We start from the raw sequence: 27,859 nt of genomic DNA on the forward strand, positions 1-27,859 counted from the left end.
CCTATAAAAGAAATCCCAAAAGACTAACAGTGAACTTCTCAGAAGAAACCTTACAAGTCTGAAGAGATTAGGGTCCTATTTTCAGTCCTCTAAAATCAAATAGATACAGATATAGATATATATCAGCCGAGGATTTTGTAACCTTCTATACTAAGCTTCATAAATGAAGGAGAAATAGTCTTCCAAACAAGCAAACGCTGAGGGAATTCGTCACCGCTAGATCAGTCCCACAAGAAATGATCAAAGGACATTTAAACATGGAAACGGAAGGTTAATAGTCACTGTCACAAAAACACATGAAAGTAGGAAACTCACAGGTCTTATAAAGCACATACACATATAGATAACACAACTAGAGTTATCTAAGTTGTGTTATCTAGTTGTGTTATCTAAGCACAACTAGATAACACTTAACATTGTGACAGAAACAATAAGTCACACATAAATATTAACCTTGAACACAAATGGACTACATACTCCACTTAAAAGATATAGATTAGCAGAATGGATTTTTTTTTTTTTTTAAAAAGATTCAACCATATGCTGCTTACAGGAAGCCCACATAACTAGTAATGACACTTATAGACTCAAAGTAAAGAGGTGGAAAAAATATGTCATACATATGGAAACCAAAAAAGTGAGCAGGAGTAGCTACACAGATAACAGACAAAACAGACTTTAAATCAGCATTATAACAAGACACGGAAGAAAATTAGATAATGATAAGGAGATCAATGCAACAAAAAGATATTTAACAACCCTAAATATATATGCAACCAATACCAGAGCACTCGGATTCAAAAACAAATGTTACTAGACCTAACAAAATATGTGGAAAGCAATACAATAATAGTGGTGGACTTCAACACCCCACTGACAGCACTAGAGAGATGGTCCAGGCAAAAAACTAACAAGGAAACAAAGCACTTAAACTGGATAATAGACCAAATGGATCTAACAGACATTTACAGAACATTCTTCCCAACAACAGATCAGAGATAAAGTTGAAAACCAACACAAAGAAATCAGAAAAAAACAATTCAATATATAAATGAAAAATTTACTAAAATGATTTTTTAAAATGAACAGATTTTCTGGAAATAAAACATTCATTGAAGGAATTATAAAGTACAATTGAAAGCTTTAATAATAGCCTAAACCAAACAAAATAAATTATTTCAGAATTTAAAAACTGGTCTTTTGAATTAACTCAGTGAGATAAAATAAAGAAAAGGGAATTTTTAAAAATGAACAAAGTCTTTTAGAAATAATTATGTAAAGTGTTCAAAACTATGAGTCATGGGTATTTCTGAGAGAGAAGAAGAAAAATTAAAATGTCTGGAAAACAAGACACAGAAGATAATTACATAATGATAAAGAGATGAATGCAACAAAAATATATAACAACCCTAAATATATATGCAAACAATACCAGAGCACCCAGATTCATAGACAAATGTTACTAGACCTAATAAAATATATGGAAAACAATACAATAATAGTGGTAGACTTCAACACCCCACTGTTCTCATCAGTATATAGAACATTTTCCAAAATAGACCACATATTCAGCCAAAAACAAGTATCAACACATTTTTAAAAATAAAAATCATATCAACTATCTTCTTGAACCACAGTGGAATAATACTTAGAAATCAATACCAAGAGAAACAATCAAAACTATAAAAACACTTAGAAATTAAACTCCTTCTCTTGAATGATCTTTGGGTCAATGATGAAATTAAGAAGACAATTTTAAAAATTGAAACAAATAAAAATAGAAACAAAACCAAAACCTTTGAGGTATAGCAAAACCATTGCTAAAAGGGATGTTTACAGTGATAAATGCCTACATTAAAAGGATAGAAAAGATAACAAGATAAGTAGTTCAAATTGTGCCTCAAGAAAATAGAAAAATAAGAACATACCAAGCCCAACATTTGCAGAAGGAAAGATATAACAAAGAACAGAGAAGAATTCAATAAAATTGAGATGAAAAATTACAAATAGTCAATAAAATGAAAAGTACATTATTTAAAAAGATAAAAGTGCTAGACTGCTGGCTAGATTAACCAAGAAAAAAAAGGGAGAAGATTCAAATAAGCAAAATCAAAATTGAAAAAGGAGACATTACAACTCATACAATAGAAACAAAAAAAATCATCGGAGACTACTATGAGCATCTCTACATGCACAAACAAGAAAACCTAGAGGAAACTGATAAATTCCTGGAAACATCCAATCTCCCAGAACTGAACCAGAAAGAAATAGAAATATTGAATAGACAAATAATGAGTAGTAAGAAGGAATCAGTAATTTAAAAAAATATATCCCACCCCAATATAATGTCCAGGAACACATGGATTCACAGCCAATTTCTGCAGGTGTACAAAGAACTGGTACAAATCCTACTGAAACTGTTTCAAAAAATCAAGAAAGAGGAAATCCTCCATAACTCATTCTACAAAGCACATATCATCTTTATACTAAAGCCAGTCGATGACAACACAAAAATAAAATACTACAGGCTGGTGTCCATGATGAACATAGACACAATATTTCTGAACAAAATACTAGAAAACCAAATCGAACAGCATATCAAAAGCTATTACATTATGATCAAGTGGGTTTTACTCCAGGATAATTCAATATGTGTAAATAAATAAATGTGATTCAACACATAAACATAATTAAAAACAAGTTTCATGTAATCATTTCAATAGATGCAAAAAAATATATATTCAATTAAATTTAGTACCCCCTCCTGATTACAAAAACAAACAAACAAACAAAAAAACACACTTTGAACAAACTAGGCATGGAAGAAACATACTTCAAAATAATAAAAGCCATATATGACAAATCACAGCCTATATCATACTGAACAGGGAAAAGTTGAAAGCATTCCCTCTAAGAACTGGAATAAGACAAAGATGCTCGCTTTCATACTTTACATTTACAATTCATATTTTACACTGTATTGGAAAACCTAGCAAGAACAATCAGGCAAGAAAAAAATGAAAACATCCAAACTAGAAAGGAGGAGCTCAATTTGTCTCTACTTGTTGATGATATAATTGTATACCTTGAAACCCCTAAATATTCTTCTCAAAGACTTCAACATTTGAAAATTGACTTAATTAAGTTTTATAATGCAAAGCAACATACAAAACTCAATAGCATGTCTATACACCAATGACAATCAAACTGACAACTAAATCAATAACTCAATTCTGTTTATAATAGCTACAAAAAATAAAATATCTCAGGATATATTTAACCCAGGAGATGAAGATCTGTACAATTAAAACTATAAAACACTAGTAAAAGAAATTGGAGATGACACAAACAACTCAAAAAGCATTCCATGATCATGGAATGGAAGAATCAATATTGTTAAGATAAATGTACTGCCCAAAGCAACCTACAGATCCAATGAAATTCCTCTGAAATGACCAATATGAATGCTCACAGAATTAAAAACAAACAAAAAACAAACATTCACAAGGAACCAAAAAGAGCCTAAAGAGCCAAAGCAATTATAAGCAAAAAGATTAAAGCTGGGGGCATCATGTTATCTAACTTTAAACTATACTATAGACTACAGTAATCAAAACAGTATGGTACTGTTATAAAATAGACACATGGATCAGTAGCACAGAATAGGGAACTCAGAAATAAAGCCAATATCTACAACTAACTGGTTATCATTAAAGTCAACACAAATGTACCATGGGAATAGGAATCTATTCAATAAATGGTGCTAGATAATAGGATAGCCACATGCAGAAGAATAAAACTGGATCCATTATCTCTCACCATATTTAAAATTTAATTAAAGATAGATTAAATATTTACATATAAGACCTGTAACTATAAAAATCCTAGAAGAAAACCTAGAAAAAAAACTCTGGGGTTTGGCCTAGGAAAATAATTTATGACTAAGACCCCAAAAGCAAATGCAACAAAAACAAAAATAGACAAATGGGTCTTAGTTAAACAAAAAATTTTCTGCACAGCACAAGACATAATCAACAGAGTATCAAACAACCTACAGAATGGGAGAACACATTTGCAAACTATGCATTCAACAAAGGACTAATTTCCAGCATCTAAAATAATGCCAAATAAATCAGCATGAAAAATAAAAAAAGAAAATAACCCTATCAAAAGTGGACATTTTTCAATAGCAGACATACATGTGGCCAATGAACATATGAAAAAAGGCTCAGCATCAATAGTTAATATGGTTCAGATCTGTGTCTCCAACCAAATCTCATGTAGCATTGTAATCCCTAATGTTGGAGGAGGGGCCTGGTGGATGGTGATTGGATCATGAAGGTGGTTTCCCCTGGTTTAACATCATCGTCCTTGGCACTCTCGTGACAATAATGAGTTCTCATGAGATGTGGTTGTTTAAAAGTTTGTGGCACCTCACCTCTCTCTGTCTCTTCCACCTGCTCTGGCCATGAGATGCCTGCTCTCATTTTGCCTTCTGCCATGAGTAAAAGCTCCCTGAGTCCTCCCCAGAAGATGATGCCATGCTTCCTTGACAGTCTGCAGAACTGTGACCAATTAAACCTCTTTTCTTTAAAAATTATCCAGTCTTGGGCATTTCTTTATAGCAATGCGAGAACAGACTAATACACTAGTCATCAGAGAAAATGCAAATTAAAACCAAAATGAGAAAACATCTTACATGAATCAGAATGGTTATTATTAAAAAATCAAAATCAACAGATGTTAATATGAATGTAAAGGGAACACTTATACATTATTGGTTAGACAAATTAGTACAACCTCTAAGGAAAACAATACAAAGGATTCTCGAACAACTAAAAATTGAACTACCATTTGATCCAACAATCCTACTACTGGATATATACCCAAAGGAAAATAAATAATCATATAAAAGTGACATGTGCACTCATATGTTTATCACAGCACTATTTACTATAGCAAAGTCAAACTAAGTGTCCACCAATGAATAATTCGATTAAAATGTGATGCATTTATATGATGGGATACCATATGGATATACAAAAGAATAAAATCAAGCCTTTTGCAGCAATATGGACAGAACTGGAGGCTATTATCCTAAGTAAAATAAATAAAAAACACAGCCAAATACCACATATTCTCACTTATAAGTGGGAGCTAAACAATGTGTGCTCATGGACATACAGAGTGGAATAATAGATACTGCACACTTAAAAACGTGGGAGGTTTAGGAGGGGCATGAGGGATGAGAAATTATCTACTGAGTACAGTGTACACTATTCAGGTGATGGATACACTAAAAGACCAAACTTCACCACTTTGCAATATATCCATGTAACAAAACTGCAGTGTGCCCACAAATCTGTTTTTTAAAATTATGGTAAAGAGATGAAATAAAGAATTAACACAAAAAGACAAAAATATTTGGAGAGATAACAATAGATATTCCAACATACTAGTTACAATTGAAACAAGAGAAGTAGCCAGAGCACACTTGAAAGATCACAAGAATATAGCTAATTAGCCCACATGCAACTTAAGAAATATTGGAAATGTGATGGCATATATCACTTGAAAGAAAGGAATGTAAATGGAATGTGTATATATATTCCATATGTATATGTAAATGACATATTTAGTTACTAAATCTAAATAAAGTTTGGTTAATGGTCTCTACATAAAATAGTGAGATATTTTAGTCCCCCATTAAAAGCCAATATAATTAAGAACTTTGTTCCCTGTTTAAATTGATTCACAAATCAAAAATTGAAATCTATATAAAAAACAAACTGGAAAAAATAATGCCATGAATTACAATAGATAAAATTAAAAGAAGAGTTGAGGATACAGTTAAGTATCTCATCCAGGAAGTAGAACGAAATGGCAATGAATGCTAAAGAGGAAGGGAAGAATAAAAAAGTAAAAGGCTAAGACCCAGAGAATTAATATTCAGTTAGCATGATTTTTTGAAACAAATAAGTATATAAGTAATAATTTAACATTTCCAGAATTAAAGGAAATAAAGTATATGTGAATATTCTAGAATACATAGAGGAAAATTAAGTCATAGAAAAGGATTTAGAATCAAAATGGCATTGAATTTCTGGTTTCATGATGGGATGCAGAGAATCACAGCTTGCTAGAGCAGAAACCCAAGCCTGCAAACCTCAGAAGGAACCACTAATTAGAGAGGAAAACCTGAGCTATGATTGATAAATTGCTGGAGGCTCAGCACGAAGTTTGAGAGTTAAAAACTCCAAAGAGACCTAGACATCAGGGGTCCTCACTCTTTTGTATTTTACCTCCAGGAGTTCATCTAAGTTCTCATAGCAAACACTGGAGAAAACGCTCAGTGCTTCCAGCAGAAGAAGGATGAAAATAAACATTTTGAAATGTGTCAGAGCATTTGGCTCTTCTAATAAGGTCTTCTCTCAGAAGAGGGAATTTAGCCAAATCCTAACCTCTAAGTTTCATCAGCATCTAAGTGACCTGGAGGAAGAGAAATACCCAACTGCAGACCCCTCTAGTCATCCTGTCCTATAGAGTTGCGGAAATGAACTAAGAAGCATGTGAGAAGCTCTCAGTTCAGGGGTCCAAGCTCGCAAAAGACAGTTCTTCTCCTAAGATTATAGAATGCTTCTCTACCCCATCCTCTACCATCATGTCACTAACAGTCTATTCATAGCAGTTCTATCTACCTAGCACATCATGTCCAGTTATCAAGCACAAAGTACAAAGCTAACTAAAAAGGAAGAAAAAAAATATCTATGAAGAGTCAGAGCAAGCAGCAGAATACGATTCAAATGCCAGGCATGTTGGAATTCTCAGGCTGGGAAATTAAAACAACTATGATTAAGATGTTCAGAGCTCTAATGGACAGGCAACATGCAAGAACAGAGATAATGTAAGCAGAGATATAAAAAGTTTAATAAAGAAACAAACATAAATGCCATAAATGCTAGAGATTCAAAACATTATAACAGAAATAAATAATTACCTTCATGGGCTTACCCATAGACTAGGCACAGCGGAGGAAAGAATCTGAGCTTGAGGTTATCTCAAAAAAAAAAACAAAAAACTTCCCACATTACAAAGCTTAGAGAAAAATAATACTTTTAAAAAGAACAAAATAACCCCAAAAATGAGAAATAATTACAAACGGTATAACACGTGTCATAGGAATTCTAGAAAAACAATAAAAGAAAGAAAGAAAGATAGTAAATACTTGAAGCCATAATGACTGAGATTTTTCCCAAATTATGTTTAGACACCAAATCACAGATCCAGGAAGCTCAGAAAAAATCAAGCAGTACATATGTCAAAACCACTATACTTAGGTATATCATTTTCAAGCTACAGAAAATTTTAAAAAGAGACAACGTTTGGAAAATACCAGAGGATAAAAAACATCTTACCTCTAGAAGAGGAAAGATAAGAAATTACATTTAGCTTCTCAGAAATCATGCAAACAAGAAGAAATTAAAGAGAAATATGTATAGTATTGACAGAGAAAGAAAAAAATAGAATACCGTACGCTATAAAATAATCCTTCAAAAATGAAGCAGAAATAAGGACTTCCTCAGACAAACAAACATTGAGAAAATTTGTTGCCAGTAGACTGACTTTCTATAAAAGAAACATTAAAAAATAAGTTCTTTAGAGAGAAAGAAAATAATAGAGGTCAGAAACACACATCTCCATGAAGAAGGAAAGAGCACAGAAGATAAAATAAAATTTTTAATTTTTCTTATTCTTAATTGATCTAACAGATAACTTTAAAAAATAATAATAGCAAAAATCTGTTCAATATTCTATGCATATATATATATATATATGTGAAATGAATGACAGCAATGACGTAAGGAACAGGAGAAAAGAATTAGAATTATTTTATCATTATAAAGAACTTACAAAGGGAGAAAATACAGTAAAGGGAGGAGAGGAGGAAGAGGAGCATGGGGGAGAAGGAGGGAGGGAAGAGAGAAGGGGGTGAAAATAAAAATATAAAACTCACTCCTTGTGAAGTGGATACAGTGTTCTGTGAAACGCTACACCAGCTTGCATTAGTTGTAAAAGTATACCGCAAACTCTAGAGAAAACTCTAAAAAATGAAAATAAAAAAGTATAACTAAAAAGGGCAACAAATAGAAAACACTAACAAATCTGATAGTAATCCAAGTATAACGATACTCACACTGAACATCAATGGTCTACATGTAACCATTAGAAAACAGAAATTAACAAAGTGGATCAAGAAACAAGATCCAATTACATCTTGTCTACAAGACATCCTCTTCATTTTATGTATTTATTTATTATGTATTTATTTATTTATTTTTATGAGACAAAGTCTCACTCGGTCACCCAGGCTGGAGTGCAGTGGCATTCAGTGGCACTCAGGCTGGAGTGCAGCTTTGATCTCTTGCATTCAAGCGATCCTCCCACATCAGCCTCCAGCGTAGCTGGGGCCACAGGCATGCATCACCACACCTGGCTAATTATTTTTATTTTTTTCTGGAGACAAAGTCTCGCTATGCTGCCCAAACCGGTCTCAAACTCCTTATTTCAAGTGATCCTCCTGCCTCAGCCTCCCAAAACACTGGGATTATAGATGTGAGCCACCACGTCCAGACAAGAAACTCACTTTAAATACAAAACCAGGTAAAAATTAAAAGTAAATGAGTGGAGACCCATACATCATGTTAGTATTAATCCAAAGAAAGCAAGAACAGCTATATTAATTTCAGAGAGTAAACTTCAGACCAAAGATATTAATTACATATAAAGAGGGGTATTATACAATAATAAAGGGTAAATTCTCCATGAACAATATAACAATCATTAACTTGCATGTGCCTGAAAACAGAGCGTCTGTTTTGCAGAAACAAAAACTGATAGGATGACAAGGAGAAATATATTATTCATTATTATAGTTGGAGACTTCAACACCTGTTTATCAGAAAGAAACAGATCCAGAAGGCAGAAAATCAGTAAGGACCTAGTTGAACTCAACACCACCATTAATCAACTGGATTTAATGGACATCTGTAGACTACTTTGTTATTACTGGAATAGACTATTTTTTAGTTCTTCAAGTGCTGTCCGTGCTTTTTACCATGGATGTTTTTCCATGCTGTTCTTCTAATCTGAAATGCTCTTCTGCCCTCTCTTAACCATCAATATTCTTTCTCTTTTTTCATATCAAAGCTTAAATGTTATTCCATCTCAGAAGTGTTTCACAGTAAATGTCCCAACTATTAGATTCACTACCCACCACCCAACACTATAGATGCTGTCCAATTTGTCCATTTGTCTAATACACACCCTACAATGAAAAAGACATGTTTTGATGTTGACTGAATATGGCATTTCTGTAGGTTAGTTGTGACAAAATACAAAGTAAGGGGGAGCAGTAATTAGAGGCACAAATTGCAAAGACAGGCCCAGGAAGACAAAGATTCTCTTAACCTAACAAGACCAGGCCAGGACTAATACTCAAGAAATAGGGCCAACAGTACATTAGTAAAATAAACTGATGCTTCTTTTTACAGAATATGAGTTTAAGACATAAATTCAAACTCTCTATGTCAAGAAATTAAGGAGAAAACTGGGTACTACCAATCTTTGTAAATATGGTACACAGGAATCAAAGCACCTGCTATATTTCTGCCCATCTTAGAGGACCACAGCTTACCATTCTCTATGTTGGATCATATAACGTGGCTAAGGTTAAGAATTAGATATAGCAGTTAAGACACAAGAAGTATTTGTACGGTGACTAATAACTCAGTTTTTTTTTCATTTGCAAAATGGAATAAAAATAATAAAACTTCCCTCCTGGGGTTGTCATGAATACCAAAATAATACATAGAGTTTATTGAATACTGCTTTATTTGCTTCCCTCAAATTCACCTAAGGCAGAAGGATTTCCAAGATACAAGGAGGAGCCTAGTATTAAATAGTCTATGGTCTGTCCACTTAGAAGGAATAAGATGAGTATCAGACTAGGCAAGACTCTAAAGTTTGAGCTCTGAATGAGCACAGTAAAGGATATTAGATTCATGTACTCCAAGTCTATATTGCCATGTTATATTTAATGTGTGGTGATATTTAGGACTAAAGCTGAAGTTTCTAATAATCTGGGGATGAAAAGAAAGACTGTATCTTTCCTCTTGGATTATTTGGCAAAATAAATTACAGGCTACATTAAAAACTCAAACCTAGGAAAACATAGCACCAATTTTTCTCCTTTATAGAATGAAAAAGAACACTTCTGATTCAAACGTCAACTTCAGGTTGTTGAAATGCCCTCTTTGTTACATTCTCCTCTCTGCTAAAATCCCACCGCTACTGCAAATTCCAGATCACAAACTATTACATTCTCATAGTTTTTAAGTTTTGAAGAAACTTAAGCAAAGTAAGACAGCTAGGAATGGAGAGTTAGAAGACCAAATTTCTGAAGGTTTTGCCACACCATACTTGAGCAATATTGATTCTGAGTGTTGATTTAATCATCTGAGAAACAGGAAAACTTTGGCTCCTAAGATTGTTTTTTTTTTTTTTTTTTTTTTTTTTTTTGAGACGGAGTCTCACGCTGTTGCCCAGGCTGGAGTGCAGTGGCGCGATCTCGGCTCACTGCAAGCTCCGCCTCCTGGGTTCACGCCATTCTCCTGCCTCAGCCTCCTGAGTAGCTGGGACTACAGACGCCCGCCACCGCGCCCGGCTAATTTTTTGTATTTTTAGTAGAGACGGGGTTTCACTGTGGTCTCGATCTCCTGACCTTGTGATCCGCCCACCTCGGCCTCCCAAAGTGCTGGGATTACAGGCTTGAGCCACCGCGCCCGGCCCTAAGATTGTTAACATATTCCATTTTGTAAAACAGGCAAACATGAAGCTCAGTCAGTATGTGGTACATAGTAGGGTTTCTTTCCTAGTCTATCTGAGTCCCCATTGATTTATTCCCTCGTTGCTGAATTCCTTGAGTGCATCTAGGTTGCCCAACAACATTAATCATTTAGGAAGGTTCTGTAAATATCTTTATACAGGGTCTCCTCTGTGCTTTTATTATGCCCCTAAAAGCATTACAAGCTATTTTAGGGAAAGAATTATGTTCTTTACTCAGTTGATCTTTCATACCATTTAATTAAAACCTATTGTTCAATTAGTACTTGTTGATTGCCAGCAGAAAGACCTTTTATAGTGAACTGTAGCTCCTTTTAGACCAGAATAATAAGGTCATAATAAGAAAGGATTAGAAAATTTGCTCTAAAGACTGGCTTCCTAAATCCAGTACCATTCAGGACATAGGCATAAGCAAGTAACTCATGACTAAAACACCAAACGCAATTTCAACAAAAGCCAAAATTGAAAAATGGGATCTAATTAAACTGAAGAACTTCTGCACAGCAAAGTAAACTATCATCAGAGTGAACAGGCAACCTATAGAATGGGAGAACATTTTTGCAATCTGTCCATCTGACAAAGGGCTGATATCCAGAATCTCAAAGAACTTAAACATATCTACAAGAAAAAAAAAAACAACCCCATCAAAAAGTGGGCAGAGGATATGAACATTTTTCAGAAGAAGACATTTATGTGGCCAACAAGCATACGAAAAAAAGCTCATCATCACTGGTCATCAGAGAAATGCAAATCAAAACCACAATGAGATTGCCAGCTAGAATAGCAATCATTAAAATGTCAGGAGGCAACAGATGCTGGAGGGGATGTGGGGACATAGGAATGCTTTTACATGGTTGGTGGGGGTGTAAATTAGTTCAACCATTGTGGAAGACAGTGTAGCAATTCCTCAAGGATCTAGAATTAGAAATACCATTTGACCCAGCAATCCCATTACTGGGTATATAGCCAAAGGGTTATAAATCATTCTACTGTAAAGACACATGCACACGTATATTTGTTGTGTCACTATACACAATAGTAAGGCCTTGGAACCAACCCAAATATCCATCAGTGATAGACCAGATAAAGAAAATGTGGCACATATACACCATGGAATACTATGCAGCCATAAAAAGAGAATGAGTTCATGTCCTTTGCAGGGACATGGATGGAGCTGGAAACCATTGTTCTAAGCAAATTAACACAGGAACAGAAAACCAAACACCACTTGTTCTCACTCATAAATGGGAGTTGAACAATGAGAATATATAGGCACAGGGAGGGGAACATCACACACAGGGGCCACAGGGCATTGGGGGAAAGGGGAGAGATAGCATTAGGAGAAATACCTAACGTAGATGACAGGTTGATGGTTGCAGTATATCATCATGGCACATGTATACCTATGTGACAAACCTGTACATTCTACACACGTATCCCAGAACTTAAACTGTAATAAAAAGAAAAATCGAAGGGATGAAATTGTTAATGTAATTGTTCTCTGTACTTAGTTGAAAACAGATTTGAGTGGACAATTAAAAATGTAGTTTAGTATTCAGAGTCATCTTCAAATTATCTCTGCATATCAGTATTAGAAATACAACCATTTCAAAGGGTGGGAAACAACTTTCCTATCTATTTCTCATCACTTTCAACATATATTTTCTATGCAGTTAGCATCTTTTACTTATCTTCCTCAGTTAAAAGGTATCTGCATATGTCCTTTCTCTAGTCTGGAATGTGATTACTTCTTCAAATCGACACCCCATTCCTAGATCTAGCACAATATAACCATCTTCATGAAATTTTCCATCATTACGTACACTGCCTTGTTCTCTCTTGAAATAATTTTGATCTATACTAATAAAATATTGCTCAGAAGGCAATCATTTAAAAAATTGTTTCATTATATTAATTTTACTTAACAAATTTTATTGTTTTAAAATCATTTTGTTCAAGCAAAGAAAAATACAAAATTTTAATTACAAACAATCTCTGTCAAACAGATCTTTTTGAATTTTGACTCGATTATATATATATATATATATATATATATACACACACATATATATATATTTCTACTTCTGACATGTGGCTGAAGTTATAAAAATAAAACTGCAAGTTTTCTGTGTGCCTTTGTATATATAATAGAATAATCTGTGTTCATCATTGTCCAAGTATAAACATTTTCTTACCCTCAGAAGGTACTAAGAAATTAAAAATGAATGTCTTGAAATAAAGGAGCTCTGTTCTGATTAGTTTATCACAATTCCCAGGAAACAAGAGAACTAAAATTATAATATTATTAAGATGCTAGCCTTTAAAAAACCCACAGAAATTCCTAGTTAAAAATCATTTTAATATAAAATAAATCCAAATTCTGTAAAAAATGAAGACCTGTTTTGATCATTTTGTTTTAAAACAATCTGTGTATTATTTCTCTGATATCATTTTGGAGTACATACAAGTACATGTGGATTTGTGTAAGAACTCAGTTTTATCTCTGTTAAATGAAAAATTGATTCAGAGTATTTAATTAGTTTATAATAAGGTTATCTTCTGTGTAATGTCCTAGATACTAGATATTCCACATTCACCAGAATAACTTTTCGTGCTTTCTGCTGACTTTTTAAAAGATGTTATGCTACAAAGAATTACTTTGAATTATCTTATACTCCATCTTTATTTCTGTAATTATTTTAGATAGATTTATTGAAATAAAAATAAATAACCATACAATTTACCCTTTTAAAGTATATAATTCAAAGCGTTCTAATGTGTTAATGCAGTTGTACAATAACCACCACAATCGATTGTTGAATATTTTCATCATCTCAAAAATGAAACCCCTAGTCCATCAGCACTCACTCCCTACTTCTCCCAAGCCCTTCCACCTGACCCACCAGGTCCTAAGTAAGCACTAGTTCTTTTTTCTCTGCAGATTTTTCTATTCTGGACATTTCATACAAATGGAATCTTACAATATGGAGTCTCTCTGACTGGCTTCTTTCACTTAGTGTGATGAGGATTCATGCACTTTGTAGTACATATCATCACTTCATTCTTTTTTATTAATGAACAATAGTTCATTGTGTGTATATACCATATTTATTTATGGATTTCTCAGTTGATAGTTCCCTGGGTTGTTTCCATTTTTTGGCTATTATGAATTGTGCTGCTATAAACAATTGTGTACAAGTATTCATGTGGATATATGTGTTCACCTCTCTTGAGTATGTATACCCAAGGCAAGGATTGCTGTGTCGTATCTAGCCATATATTTAAGAGTTTGGGAAACTACCAACTGTTATCCAAAGTAGCTGCAATATTTTACACTCCTATCAGCAATATATGAGAATCCTAGTTTCTCCACATGCTTATTAACGCTTGTTATTATCTATCTTTTTTCTTGTAATCATCTTAGTGGATGTGAAATGCTATTTTATTTGCATGTCTCTAATGGCTAATAATTTTGAATGTCATTTCATATGCTTATTGACTATTTTTATACCTTCTTTGGAGAAATGTTCGTTCAGATTATTTGCACATTTTAAAATTGAGTAATTTATCTTTTTATTATTAAGCCCTTACTGTCCATATGATGCTCATCCTCAGGAAAAATACCAATAAAATCCTTATGATATAATTCTGTATTTTAATCTAACAGATGGCTTTATTGTTCTTTACCCAGATATCATTTTTATTTTCATAAAAAATAACCACAACCGTTAAGTCTTATCATCAACACGTAGTTTCTGCTTTTCCTTATGCTTGCCTGAAGGCTTTTCTATTAGCTGCACACTAGAAAGCGTGTTTTCAACTAAGAAGGACAGTACAGAAAAGACAGCATTAAGGTTGGCAGGCTGTTTGGGTGTGTTATTGATATTTTAATTTTGCTTTTATTTTCTGATGAGAATGAGATGAAATATTCTTATTTTCTTCATAATACCGCTTAATGATAAATATAATGCTTTTGAAAACTAAAATAAAAACTTAAAAAATGGTACTTCATTTTCACTCTAGAATTTAGGAAAAGAATTTAGGAAAATAATTTTAACTTGCATCTTTCTTTCTAATGGCCATGTAAATATTGCATAGGTCGATGAAAAACTATTCTCCTATTTTATCTGCATCTGATAGAAAAATGAGACAATCAACAATACCTTGGGTGTCATATTGAGGGTAATTCTGATTTTACTATGGATGATAAGCCCACCATTACCACCAAGGCTTTTAGAACAGACATGAAACTAACGCCTACGAAGCTCTGAGCAAAAAACTGGCATCTCTTCTGTGTCTTAACAAGCATCCAGCCTCATAAGTAGCTATGGTCTTCCTGGTATGCCAGGAAATTTAACAAAATTTGGGGATCTCAATGAGGCAGTAATTTATCGTTACATAACTCTTCAGGCAAAAACTGGTGGAGATGAACTTCTTAGGTTTGGTTTTCTAAGTTCTCTAGAATAATAAACGTCACTGAAGTAAACTACAATGGAATGTCTGTTAATCTGTGTATTGGTCTACAATTATGTCATAAAGTTCAATCAACTCGGTGACTTCACAGCTTTAAAAACACTAATTACAATGTTAACTTTTTATTATTAAAGATAAATTTGATAGCATTTGAAAGTTGATTTTTACATTAGTATAGATTTGAGGCGACTTATTCTGCTATCCACACTTTCTGGTCATAGTTTTGGTAAATCTGGCTTCCCTTAGATCCTAAATAAACAGATTGTCAGTAATTCTCTGACATGCTTACCTCTCATTCCTCTTACATTCATTACCTCTTATCTGGAAAGGTCTCAAATCAGGAGTGTACAGTATTTTTAGATAGTATTTTTACACTAAATAAAAACATAAATGTGTGTATGTGTATCTCCCATAAATCCGTATGCTATCATTTTCTTGATTAATATTTAAATATATTTCTTTTGTTTGCCATAATCTAAAAAACAAATATTAAATATAAAATATATAAATATGATATAAAATACACAAAAATATATTTAAAATATTAGACAAATGTAAATATAAAACAAAATGCTACCATCCAGAGGTAATATTGTTGATAATTAATAAATACCCTTAACATCCTTACTTGGCTAATATATTTTAATTAAAATTTTGAAGAGTTTTATAAAATTAGACTTTTTCAGGTCACATCACAGTTCTGTCACTTGGAAAAATGTAATGATTGGTTGCTATATCTATATCATTTTTTGCCACTCTCTCAATATTTCAATGTTACATTAAGAATTTAAAAAAGATAGTTTAGTAAGGTTCCTGTCTACTATTTTAGATATAATACAAATAATCAACTATGTTATTTTAAACTGCTTTTTTAACTTAATTTGTTATAGTCACTTTTCATGAAAACACACTTAGACTGTCATTTTTATTCCATTTTATATTCACTTCACGACTATTTCATAATTGTTTAATCACTTTCCTACTAATGGACATTACCTAGTTGAATTAGCCATTTAAAACACAACTTTCTAAAACAGAATAATTGTGTTTCGTTATAGTAAAAAATCCAGATAACTATAGCCATGTGGCACTTTGTAGTATAAAGGAAGAATAATCTGAGGATAGGAAATGTCCTCCTGCTTCGCATAACTGCGGTTCAACAGCAGGCATATTTCTGCTAAAGCTGATGGTAGTTACAATGCCAGATGAATAGAGGACTTTGTATTTTAGAATGAATAACTGATCAAGCAAAGTACCTAGAAACCTATACTGTGGGACAATACTATAATCAAATGCACCATGCAGGGTCGTGATTAGGAGCTGGTATGGATTTCTTCCTGACCTAATAAGCAATCAATTGACTGTCAAGCCTGAAAGTTATCTTACATTTAGCTTATGCTAATAGTGAATTTTGTTAAATGACACACATCTAATTCATTATTGAAACATTAGAAGGAGTTTTACTTCTTTTGATTTATCTTGTTTTAGTGTTTTTACATCTGCTTTAGTCAGGATTATTAGGTCTGGTCACAATTGGGTACACTATTGCTGAAAGTAATCTCATAGGTCCTTCCTTTCTTCCTTCCTTCCTTCCTTCCTTCCTTCCTTCCTTCCTTCCTTCCTTCCTTCCTTCCTTTCCTTCCTTCCTTCCTTCCTTCCTTCCTTCCTTCCTTCCTTCCTTCCTTCCTTCCTTCCTTCCTTCCTTCCTTCCTTCCTTCCTTCCTTCCTTCCTCCCTCCCTCCCTCCCTCCCTCCCCCCTCCCTTCCTTCCTTCCTTGTCTGGCCACAATTGGGTATACTATTTCCAGAACTAATCTCATAGGTCCTTCCTCCCTCCCTCGATTATTTTCTTCCTCCCTCCCTCCCTCTCTCCCTCCCTCCCTTCCTTCCTCCCTTCCTCCCTCCTTCCCTTCCTTCCTTGTCTGGCCACAATTGGGTATACTATTTCCAGAACTAATCTCATAGGTCCTTCGTCCTCCCTCCCTCCCTCCCTCCCTCCCTCTCTCCCTCCACCCCTCCCTCGATTATTTCCCTTCCTTCCTTCCTTCCTTCCTTCCTTCCTTGTCTGGCCACAATTGTGTATACTATTTCCAGACTAATCTCATAGGTCCTTCCTCTCTCCCTCCCTCGATTATTTCCTTCCTTCCTTCCTCTCTCCCTTCCTCCCTCCCGCCCTCCCTTCCTTGTCTGGCCACAATTGGGTATACTATTTCCAGAACTAATCTCATAGGTCCTTCCTCCTTCCCTCCCTCCCTCATTTCCTTCCTTCCTTCCTTCCTTCCTTCCTTCCTTCCTTCCTTCCTTCCTTCCTCCCTCCCTTCCTCCCTCCCTCCCTTCCTTGTCTGGCCACAGTTGGGTATACTGTTTCCAGAACTAATCTCATAGGTCCTTCCTCTCTCCCTCCCTCCCTCCCTCGATTATTTCCCTTCCTTCCCTCCTTCTTTCCTTCCTTCCTTTCTTCCTTCCTTCCTTCCTTCCTTCCTTCCTTCCTTCCTTCCTTCCTTCCTTCCCTCCTTCCTTCCTTCTTTCCTTCCTTCCCTCCTTTTCTCTCCTTTCTCTTCTTCCTCCCCCGCTCCATTTTCTTTCTACTTCTTAAAATATAACATAGAATTATACAGGTTCAAGACACAGGCACTGTCTTAATATGCTACAGTGCAAATATATAGATAAGCTAATCCTGGGGGTAACTTTGTTTAAGGTATCAAACTTTAAACAGCACATTTTAAATCACCAAATAACTCATCTTGGTCTTACTTTGACTGATGGTCAGGACTAGACTACAAGGAGTCCTGGAGATAAACACAGTGAAAATTATTCACTTTGATAGCATTAGCCTCAAAATCATTTTTACATTTCCAATATCAAACTGCCCAAAGTTATCCAGTATAGGAGTCCAATTATTAAAAATAAAAGGGGTGGGGGCTCAAGGTAATTTCTAATTTCATTCACATCTATGTAGCAAGGAAAATTCTTATTAACCCACTGCTGCCTATACGTTCTTTTTGTCACACGAAAAGAAAGTTTTCATCATCACACTTCCTTTTCATCACATTAGTATACATTAATCTAAAAATATACCAAAAATATTTTCATTGTCCCTTCCAGCAGACAGGCTGGTCTGTGCTTTCTAACGTTCACACATAATGCTCAGGATCTTCTTGCAAAGAGAATTCAGATCTCATTAACTCAGGTTTCAGTGCCTATATCATGGTATAGATTCAGTAGATGTGTATGAAATAGCTTTTCATCAGATGTTCTCCATATTCTTCAAATGGCTAAGATAATTCTAGAACTATTGTTTATTAAAAATGTATTACACTTAAGTATGGATATTGTCATTCTGACAACATATGCAGTTGTCATTTTGGCTAACAGGTTTTAACAAAGTTATTTCTATTATTTAATGTGAAATGAATCCCCAGTCCTAATCCATAGCCAAATTTCAATCATACTGTGTTCCAATTTCATCCTCCACCAACATCTGGGCTCACTTTCCCAGCATAAAGAAGGTGGCTTTGGCCCTGGTTTATTATTTAAAGGTACTCAGAATGCTTACTATTATCGCATGTAATCACAGCAAAGCTTTTAGTTACTCAAGATCTATCTTACGTGCTATCACTTCTAGGAATATCATTCTGCTTACTCTAGCAAATAAAACTTCCTTTTCTCTAATGATAAAGTACAATAAAATAGCAATAGACTATCCATCTAGTACATTTTTCACTTTATGTTTTTCAGCCCTTTTCCCTAACAAAGCAATAAAGCCTTTGGCTGGACAGATAGCTCATATGTGTGTATTCCCTGAATGCTGAGCACAATGAAGGCAGTCAATTTCTGAGGATCCTAAGTTACCTAGAATGATCTAGATATGTACATCTCTAATTTAGCAAGGTTAATGTTAAAGGTTATCTTGCAGTTTAACTGAAGTATCATTAGGCTTATTTCTCAGACTCCTCAAAGTCTAATCCTGGCCCTCAAAGTAAGCCCAAGATGAGCTAGTGAAAGGAATAAAAATACTTTACCCCAAAATATACTTCTTTGACATATTTTGAGACGGCTGCCAGGGGCCAGCAAATAAAACTGGCACTGCAAGTTTGACTTTTGTGGGGGAAACTTGCATCTGCAGATCTGTAGGTCTGTCTGCAAGACCCGTGGGCAGAGTCCACTGAAAACTTATGCCTGAGTCCATGTGACCAAGATTCCTCATACATACCTTGATAATTCGTAATCTGAGGAGAAAGGTCTGCTGTGCAACAACCAAAAAGAAAACCGCCCTGAGGAGCTGCACCAGGAAGTCACTCAGCTCCTACAATTGTCTTCATTTTCTTCCTCCTGTTCTACCGTATCCTCTCCTTAAATAAAACCTATGTAAGCATGCCCTGAGGAGTTTTGTGAGAACTTGCAATTATCCACATCTGCATAACTGATACATTTGTTCTTCTATATTTTATTCTATAATATATAAAAATAAACATCTAATATTCCTGATATTTTTCGCTTTCATGATAATCAATCTGGCCAATATTTTTTTCTGATAAAAATGTTCAGACCTTTGCTGTCATCCAGACCTTTGCTTCAAAAGCAAAGCAGGCACATAATTTTGCAGTAATCACATTTTTATTTAAATTGAAAATACAGATGCTATTTATTACTTTTCTTGTGTAGTTAATTTTAGTAATGCTATCCTCCATCTGCTTCTTGATTCACATTGATCTTTCATCCTCATTCCTTCTGCAGTAAAACCATTACCATCACTAATGGCCTAAAGATATTTACAAGTAATAGCTAATATAATGATAATTTCTAGAATTAGTGAGCTGACATTTTTTTAAAAAAGGAAATGCACATTTCTATTCTGAAGATTTATTGGTATTAGAGGTAATATCAGTTTCTGTTCAGAACATTATAAGGCAATTAAAAAGTAGAAAAAAATTAGGAGAATAAATCAATTATTTATTCATTTAACAAATGTGTTTTTGAAACTGCCTTTGCAAAAATTATAACTGAGAAAATTGTGACAGTGAAAGAGATCTGATCTAACCAACCTCCAACTTGCCTTTAATTCCCTTAGTCTTTCCAGGGTTGGGCCAAGCTAATTTTAGGAAAAATTTAGTTTATACTTTAAATGATAATAGTCCTTCCCCAAAACTGAACCACCTTTGTAAAACTAATGAAAGACCACCAGGCTAGGAGGATGAGAGGAGGCTGAATTCTGCCAAGATGTAGACATAAATGATTACCAGCCATTATTCCAGAGGTCACAAGATTTCCAACTTCCCCAATTACTCCTGCAGGTAATATCATTATTGTAGAAATTAAGATTGGCCTTTGAGATGTTTTTTTCAGGCTTTTGCATTTCTGATGACCAAATGGCTCCACCCAGATCTGCCAACTTGTCCTGTGGGCCCTACCCAGAAGTGGACTTGGCACACTAGGACCATTTTCTACACCCCTATGATTGCATCCCCAACCAATCATCAATACTCATTCACTACACAACTTCCTTTCTGCCAAGCTATCTTTGAAAAACCCTAGTCTCCAAATTTTCAGGGAGGCTGATCTGAGTAGTAATAAAACTCTGGGCCAGGCACAGTGGTTCACGACTGTAATCCCAGCACTTTCAGGGACTCTGGGCGGATCACTTGAGGTCAGGGGTCCGAGACCACCCTGGCCAATACGGTGAAACCCCATCTCTACTAAAAATACAAAAATTAGTCAAGTGTGGTGGCATGCACCTGTAATCCCAACTACTCAGAAGGCTGAGACACAAGAATCGCTTGAACCTGGGAGGCAGAGGTTACAGTGAGCCAAGATCACGCCACTGCACTCCAGCCTGGGTGACAGAATGGGACTCTGTCTCAAAACAAACAAACAAAACAAAAACAAACAAATAAACGAAAAGAACTCTGGCTTTCTGTGTAGCTGGCTCTACCTGTGTAAAGCTCTTTATCCATTGCATTTCCTCTATCTTGATAAATCAGCTCTATCTGGGCAGCAGGAAAGAAAAATCCACTGGGTTGTTACATTTTGAGAACTTGCTATGTTCCAGTTACTGTTATAAGTAAATCATGATAAAAAAAATATTCTAAAACAACAACATAACTAAAAGTGTATTTGAACTAGGTGTGGTGGCTCATCCTTGTAATCCCATCATTTTGAGAGATCAAGGCAAGAAAATTACTCGAGTTCAAAATTAGCATGGGCAACAAAGTGAGGACCCATCTCTACAAAATTAAAAAAAAAATTATCCTGGCACAAAGGGGTGCACTTGTAATTCTAGCTGCTCAGGAGGCTGAGAAGGAAGGATTGTTTGAGCTCAGGAGTTTGAGGCTGCAGTGAGGTATGATCACACCACCATCTTCTAGCCTGTGTGACAGAGTGTGACCCTGTCTCAAAAAAAAAAAAAAAAAAAGCTATATGCACATAAATGAACTGTTCAATAAGCTGAATTTGCTTTTTTAAACCAATTACTATAGTAACTGTATGTAGTTTTGGAAAAGAATATACATAAAACATAAAAACTGCACATCCATTGGCTGTCAAAATAATCTTAATAACAAATGCTGAAATATATTATTTGTTCTGGTGATAATTCACACCTGCTATGATTTATTAACTTATCTGATTTTTACACATAAATAATTACATACATGAAAACCACTAACATCTTTATAGTACTCTATTTTGTTTGTTAGTCTTGGGAGGTATAGGTCAAGAGCTTCACTTTGACTTGATACCAGCACTAAGGCAACTTGCATTATTAAATAGGACCCAAGAGACTCTTAGATTTATTTTCCATTTAAGCTCCTCGAGGATCCTTCTTGTAGAAGAACATACACAGAACATACACAGAAAAGGATTATGCTGAATAAAAGGTCTTACAATTTGTCTTCAGTAATATTCAATTCCCTTTCATTTCTGTTTTCTGCCACCATCTCACTGTCAAGTAATTCTTCAACCGTCTTAGATATATTCTTCCCACTTCCTACACTCTATTAAACAATTTAAACTCCGAGTAAGTGATATTTTTGGAGCCTAAAGTTACAGAAAAGGAAAAAAAAACCTGCCTATGAATGTCATCCTTACCATGATTTTAGCCTAAATTTCACTTAACTGGAAGAGAAAGTTTTCAGTTTGCATGTAAAATTTAAAGACCACAAAACTTTGGGCTAAGAAAATGTTATCCTAGCCTATTAAATTATTCTATGGTGATAGACTTTCCTTGACAAAACATTTCCCAGCTCCTCTAAACTCCTTTCTCAACTAGAACTCGACATTTGGGTTTTGTGTTCCTCTTTGCATTGCCTAGTTTTAGTAAGAATCCCGCTAAATCAGTTTAGGAAGAATCCCTTACCCCCATACCTGATGGTATTCCTCATCTCCTACCCTTAATATGTGATCACCATGGCCTGCCTTCAGCAGGAACCCTGTCAAATCAGTTTAGCTAGAATCCTCCCCGCCTCTGATGTTTTCTCTTAGTAATTTTCCATCTCCCAACTCTCATCCCTGACAACCTGCTCCTTGGCTATAAATCCCCATTTGTCTTTGCTGTATTCTGACTTGAGCCCTTTTCTATACTTAGGTTTCTTTTCCACTATTGCAGTAGTCCCTAAGTAAAAATCCATATTTATTGCTTTAACTTTTGTCCAGCTCTGGTTTTTCTCTGACAACATTAAGGCTGACTGTTGCCATTTTAATACTGCTGAGAGACAACTTAAAAGGGACAGAAAGATGCATTAAATCAGTCGCAAAATATTTCCACCTTAACCCTGTTTCATCTCATCTAATTTCTCTACCATAAGACTTCCTCAATTTCCAGATTCTGGGAATTCAGAGTCCATTCCCCTTTCCACCTCTTCACTGAGCTCCCTCCCAGTTTTTTGTGAACACCCCTTGGCAGGGGTACCTTAACCTTAAGACCCACTTGGGATGTCAAGGAACTGGCAAGTAAGATGAGAGTTGCTTCTCCCACCCGGTGAAACATGCTGCTTTTCTCCTGCAGGTTTTAAGGCATTCTTTCATTCTCAGAAGAGCAATTTGTGCGGTTCCTACCAATCACTCAAAGCTGGCAGGGAGAGAAAAAAAGCTATTTACCATCTCCAACACACTCTGTATGGTGCTTCAGTGCCCCCCTGTCTGGGTTAATGAGCACATGCTGTGAGATTCAAGCTCCTCAAGGATCCTTCTTGTAGAGAAGTAAACAGGTGTAGGAGAAAACTAGAAAAATGGAAGAACACTGATGCAGCACTGAAAATCTTTACTCTGGAGTAACTCTCTGTCAATGGTACTGGAAAAGAACACTTAAAGTATAAGATCAAGGACTTTTGTCTAAGATATGTGCAGTTTGTTTCGTTATAGGTAAGCATGACGACTAAAAGTTCTACATTACTCTTGAATACTAATTCCAGAATGAAAGATTAAGAACAAAATTTAAAAATATGTAAGATTTTAATTGACATTAATTGCATCCCTACCATTAGTTGGATACACAGATTAAGTGCTTTACAAACATACATATACTTAATCCTCATAACAGTTTTTTGGAGAGGATTGTTAATCCATTTTTTATACACAGATACGGAGTGGTTGAATACTTTTGTGCATATTTACACATCATTTACTGCTAAGTACTGGAAACTAAGTTTAAATTATACCAGGTTTCAAAATCGGTTTTTTCTACTCCTTTACCAATATTTTCACATGTATATTATGTAATATATATATACACATATATATAACTCTGATATTGTTAGATATAGTATGATATTGTTATTATATATAAACAAAGAGTGTGCCATTAATTTTGCCATAGGATTGTTGAAAAGTACAAATAATTTATATGTATATCCAGTCTTTTTATTTGATTCATAAGTGAAGCTTACATCTTTTTCTTCATGGCCCTCCTCTCTAGCTAGTATTTTTTAAAAAGACAAATTTGCCTCTTCAAAGCATTTAGACAATACTAGTGATTTTTATATTTTCCTTGAAAAGGCACTGCAGTTCTCTTTTTCTCCAGGGGAATCTTTTATGAGTTAGGAGACACAGAATTTAGACTTACTTTTTTATTGTATATATTTTCCTCTGATTTGCCGTGTATGCTGCATTTGATTTTTTTAAACATATTATTTCATTTGTTAGGAATTGTTGACTTCAGTTTGTATCTCATATTTAGATAGAGTACAGCTAAATTCATATTAAATAAAGTTGTAATGGGTTTTTTTTGCCTATATCTCTACTGTCTAATAATGTACTTGTTACATAAAATTTGTTATATATGTTTGTTTAATTATTGAATATATTCATTGAATTATTAGAAAATATAGTAAGAAATTAGAATTCATTATTTATCTAAAATTAAAGTATAAGTACTGATACCCTACATGTTAATACAGATTTCTCACTTTTGCCAATTTTAGTTTACTTATACTTGAAGTAGAGTCCAAAATTATAAACTAAAATAATATATCATTGCAGTAATTAGCTTTAACTTAAGGACATTTGCCAATAATTTATTTTGGTTTCATCTGTGATCAGTATTTTAAGAAACAACAATATCAACCAAACATAAGTCCTGCCATTTAAAAACCTCCAATTAAAGATAAATGAAGGCAAATACACAAATAATTATAGGATGTGATGCAACTTGAAATTTTAAGTGACCCACAGCGTATATCAATAAGGTGTCAAATTTTGGAAGTGTCCTTCATAAATATTAGCTGATGCCAATTATATATGATATAACAGGTGAGTTATCCATATTACATAAAATACTTTGTCCAATATCTTACCAATAATTGTTCACTGACAAATTTTTCCTTCCCTTCCTTTTCCCTTTCCCCTTTCTCTTTCTCTTTCCCTTTCCCTTCCCCTTCCCCTTTCCTTTTCCCTTCCCTTTCTTTTCCTTTCCCCTCCATTGGTTCTAACTCATAGCCTGAGATACCATTTTATCAGTTATACTGTGTACAAAGAGGAATTTTAGGACTCAAACACTAAATATCACCCATTATTTGTAAGTGATGAAACAACAATGGCAAAAACAGCAGCAAGAGCCACACTTCCTCAACTTCCAATTACAAAAGACAGGGAACACCACCAAAGGCATTTATCGCCTCACACACCCTACCATATAACTGACAGTAAATCAATTTAGAAACAAAAGTATCCGCAGCGATAAGGAAAACCAGCCTGAAGCCATCAACAGAAAAATAAATTAACAAATAGGAGAAAGAAAAAAAGTTGATAAAGGAGTTCTAATGTCTACAAATCAGATTTGTAGAACTTGTAGAAGAAGGGTTATAGTATTGGAAGATGGAAGCAAGCAATGTTTCAGAACACCAGAAAAAGAAGCTGTACCTAGAAATACTAAGCAGGAGGGAAAGGGTAAGTGAAATGTGCAGTAGAAAATAGCGCTGTTAGTTGTTAAGTTTGTATTTGGATCAGCAGTGAGCCCCCTCAATACACACATGCTGCTGTGCACAGAATGCTTGGCAGCAACTCAACCTCCAAACTCCCAGGCAAATAGTGGAAAAGATTTTCCTAAAAAACAATCATAATGAACCCCCTTGGAAGAATTAGAGCAGACTTTTGGTTATTTGTACACTACAGAAAAGGTCTCCACATTCTGATGTTTAGTGATCCCTTGGCCCAGTACAGGAACCAGCAATTTATGTACTTACCCGTGAGCTAAGCTCACTAGTCAGTAAGCTTCATCGTACACAGTGCTCCCAGTTGGATTTATACTCTATTTTAAAGTTTGGACATACAACTAAGTTTTCCAGGTCATCTAAGGAAAACCAGAGAGCAAGTTAAAATAAACAGAAAAAAGAATAATAAAAGGTAAAATGAAAAAAGAGCATACACACCACAAGAAAACCTCAACTAGAATAGCCTCAGAAAGATTAAAACACATATTACAGAGATGTAAATTAATATAACACTATAATAAATGATCAGAGACAAAAATGAGTATATGGAATAAAGTCAAAATGTTAAAATAGTAGAACTCCTGTGTGATTACATGAGAAGTGAAACTGAGTCCCAATTTTAGAACCAAACAAAAACATGATAAAAGGCATAAGTTGCAAAAGATTACTGTAAAAACTTTTACCTCTAATGAGACAATGTTTCAGGGAAATAAAGTGAATTCAGTCATTGCATACTAGTGTAAGATAATTACTGTTGGTTCAGATTACACTATTTCTGACTGGAAGGGCTTACTGAATGTCTAACACAATGCATGTAAAAAGATACATTCATGGATCTAATCATTAGGAAATTGCTAGTCTTTCTCTGCCAGCTCTATGGTAAAATATGTAGGAGCAGGAATTTTGTCTACTTTGCCCACTGCTCAATTTTAAGTACATAACATAGAACTATAGCCAGCACACAGCAACTACTTAGTGGATGAATAAATAAGTCAAACATAAGTTCTTAAATTTTCTAGAGAGGAAAAAGAGAAGACACATACCATAAATCTTGGATTCTAATCAGCAACATTGATGTTAACAGAAAGTGGAACAATGCATGTAGGCCAAATTACAAATTTAAGTAAGAATATTTTCAGACCTGGAAGAGCTCAACAAGATTTACTCCCCCAAATTTTCTCATAAAGTATCTGAAGACAGCTACAATAAAATGATTAATTCAAGTGATGAGAAATCCTATGCACCAAGAAATAAGTTGATTCCATGTTCTAACAAGGTGAGTAATTAAGGGTGGTCTCAGGATGACGGTTTGGAGCATGTCTAGAGAGCAATAAGTCTAAGTTAAAGCAGGGATAGAGAGAGTTCCAAGAGGAAAACATGTGTGCAAATAATGGGGTATTTATATTTTGGTTCTACTTTAATAATCAACAATAAAGATATGAAAACCTAAATAATAAAATAAGAAAGACAATTAAAAATAAAACAAAATTTAAAAAACAGGAAATCTAAACATTAAAAAAATTAAAATTGACAAGTGATACATGTTTCGGAGACTTTTTGTAATAAATACTTAAAAACTAAAATGAAGAAATAGTCTGAATGGAACAAATAATATCACTGGGATGTTAGTTTTCTCAAAGATTAACAGACAGATGGACAGATGGGTAGATAAATATATGCATACACATATACATACATACATAAATACGTAAAAGCTTTATTTTATATAATATCATTTAAATGTGTAAAATCCAAGACTTTTTCTCTGGATGGAAATTTACCAAATTTTAAGTAGAGAAAAAAAAAGTAATTTAGCTAAGAAACTTTAAGAAGGAAAGAAAAAGAATAAGGACAGAGCACTTTCCAATCAGGTATTAAGTAATATTATAAAGCTATCCATATTTAAAACAGAACAATGCTATCAAAAGATTTGCCAAGTTGATAAATAGAAATATATTCCAGTGACTAAACTTAGGTGTAGAATTTTAAAAATCACCACAAAATAGGAAGGTGATATATTCATAAACAAATGGCACTGGGAAAACTATCCAAATACTGATA

The 27,859-nt window shown here is 34.4% G+C and overlaps 1 protein-coding gene across 17 annotated transcripts in view; it reads right to left on the reverse strand.

Annotated features, from left to right (window-relative positions):
- LOC105481927 (leucine rich repeat and fibronectin type III domain containing 5) overlaps positions 1–27,859 on the reverse strand; it is a 287,305-nt gene that overhangs the window by 83,904 nt on the left and 175,542 nt on the right. For 3 of the 17 annotated variants that reach the window (XM_071100262.1, XM_011741715.3, XM_071100253.1), the window contains exons 3-4: positions 26,051–26,157; positions 8,015–8,101 (exon numbers count right to left, since the gene is read on the reverse strand). The exons of 12 other annotated variants lie outside the window; for them this stretch is intronic. The gene's annotated coding sequence lies outside the window, so the exon portion shown is untranslated. The remainder of the gene's footprint in view (positions 1–8,014; positions 8,102–26,050; positions 26,158–27,859) is intronic. 2 more of the 17 variants (XM_071100263.1, XM_071100255.1) reach the window with 1 other exon arrangement.

The sequence above is a fragment of the Macaca nemestrina genome, chromosome 7 (genome assembly GCF_043159975.1).
Source record: "Macaca nemestrina isolate mMacNem1 chromosome 7, mMacNem.hap1, whole genome shotgun sequence".
NCBI classification, from domain to species: Eukaryota; Metazoa; Chordata; class Mammalia; order Primates; family Cercopithecidae; genus Macaca; species Macaca nemestrina.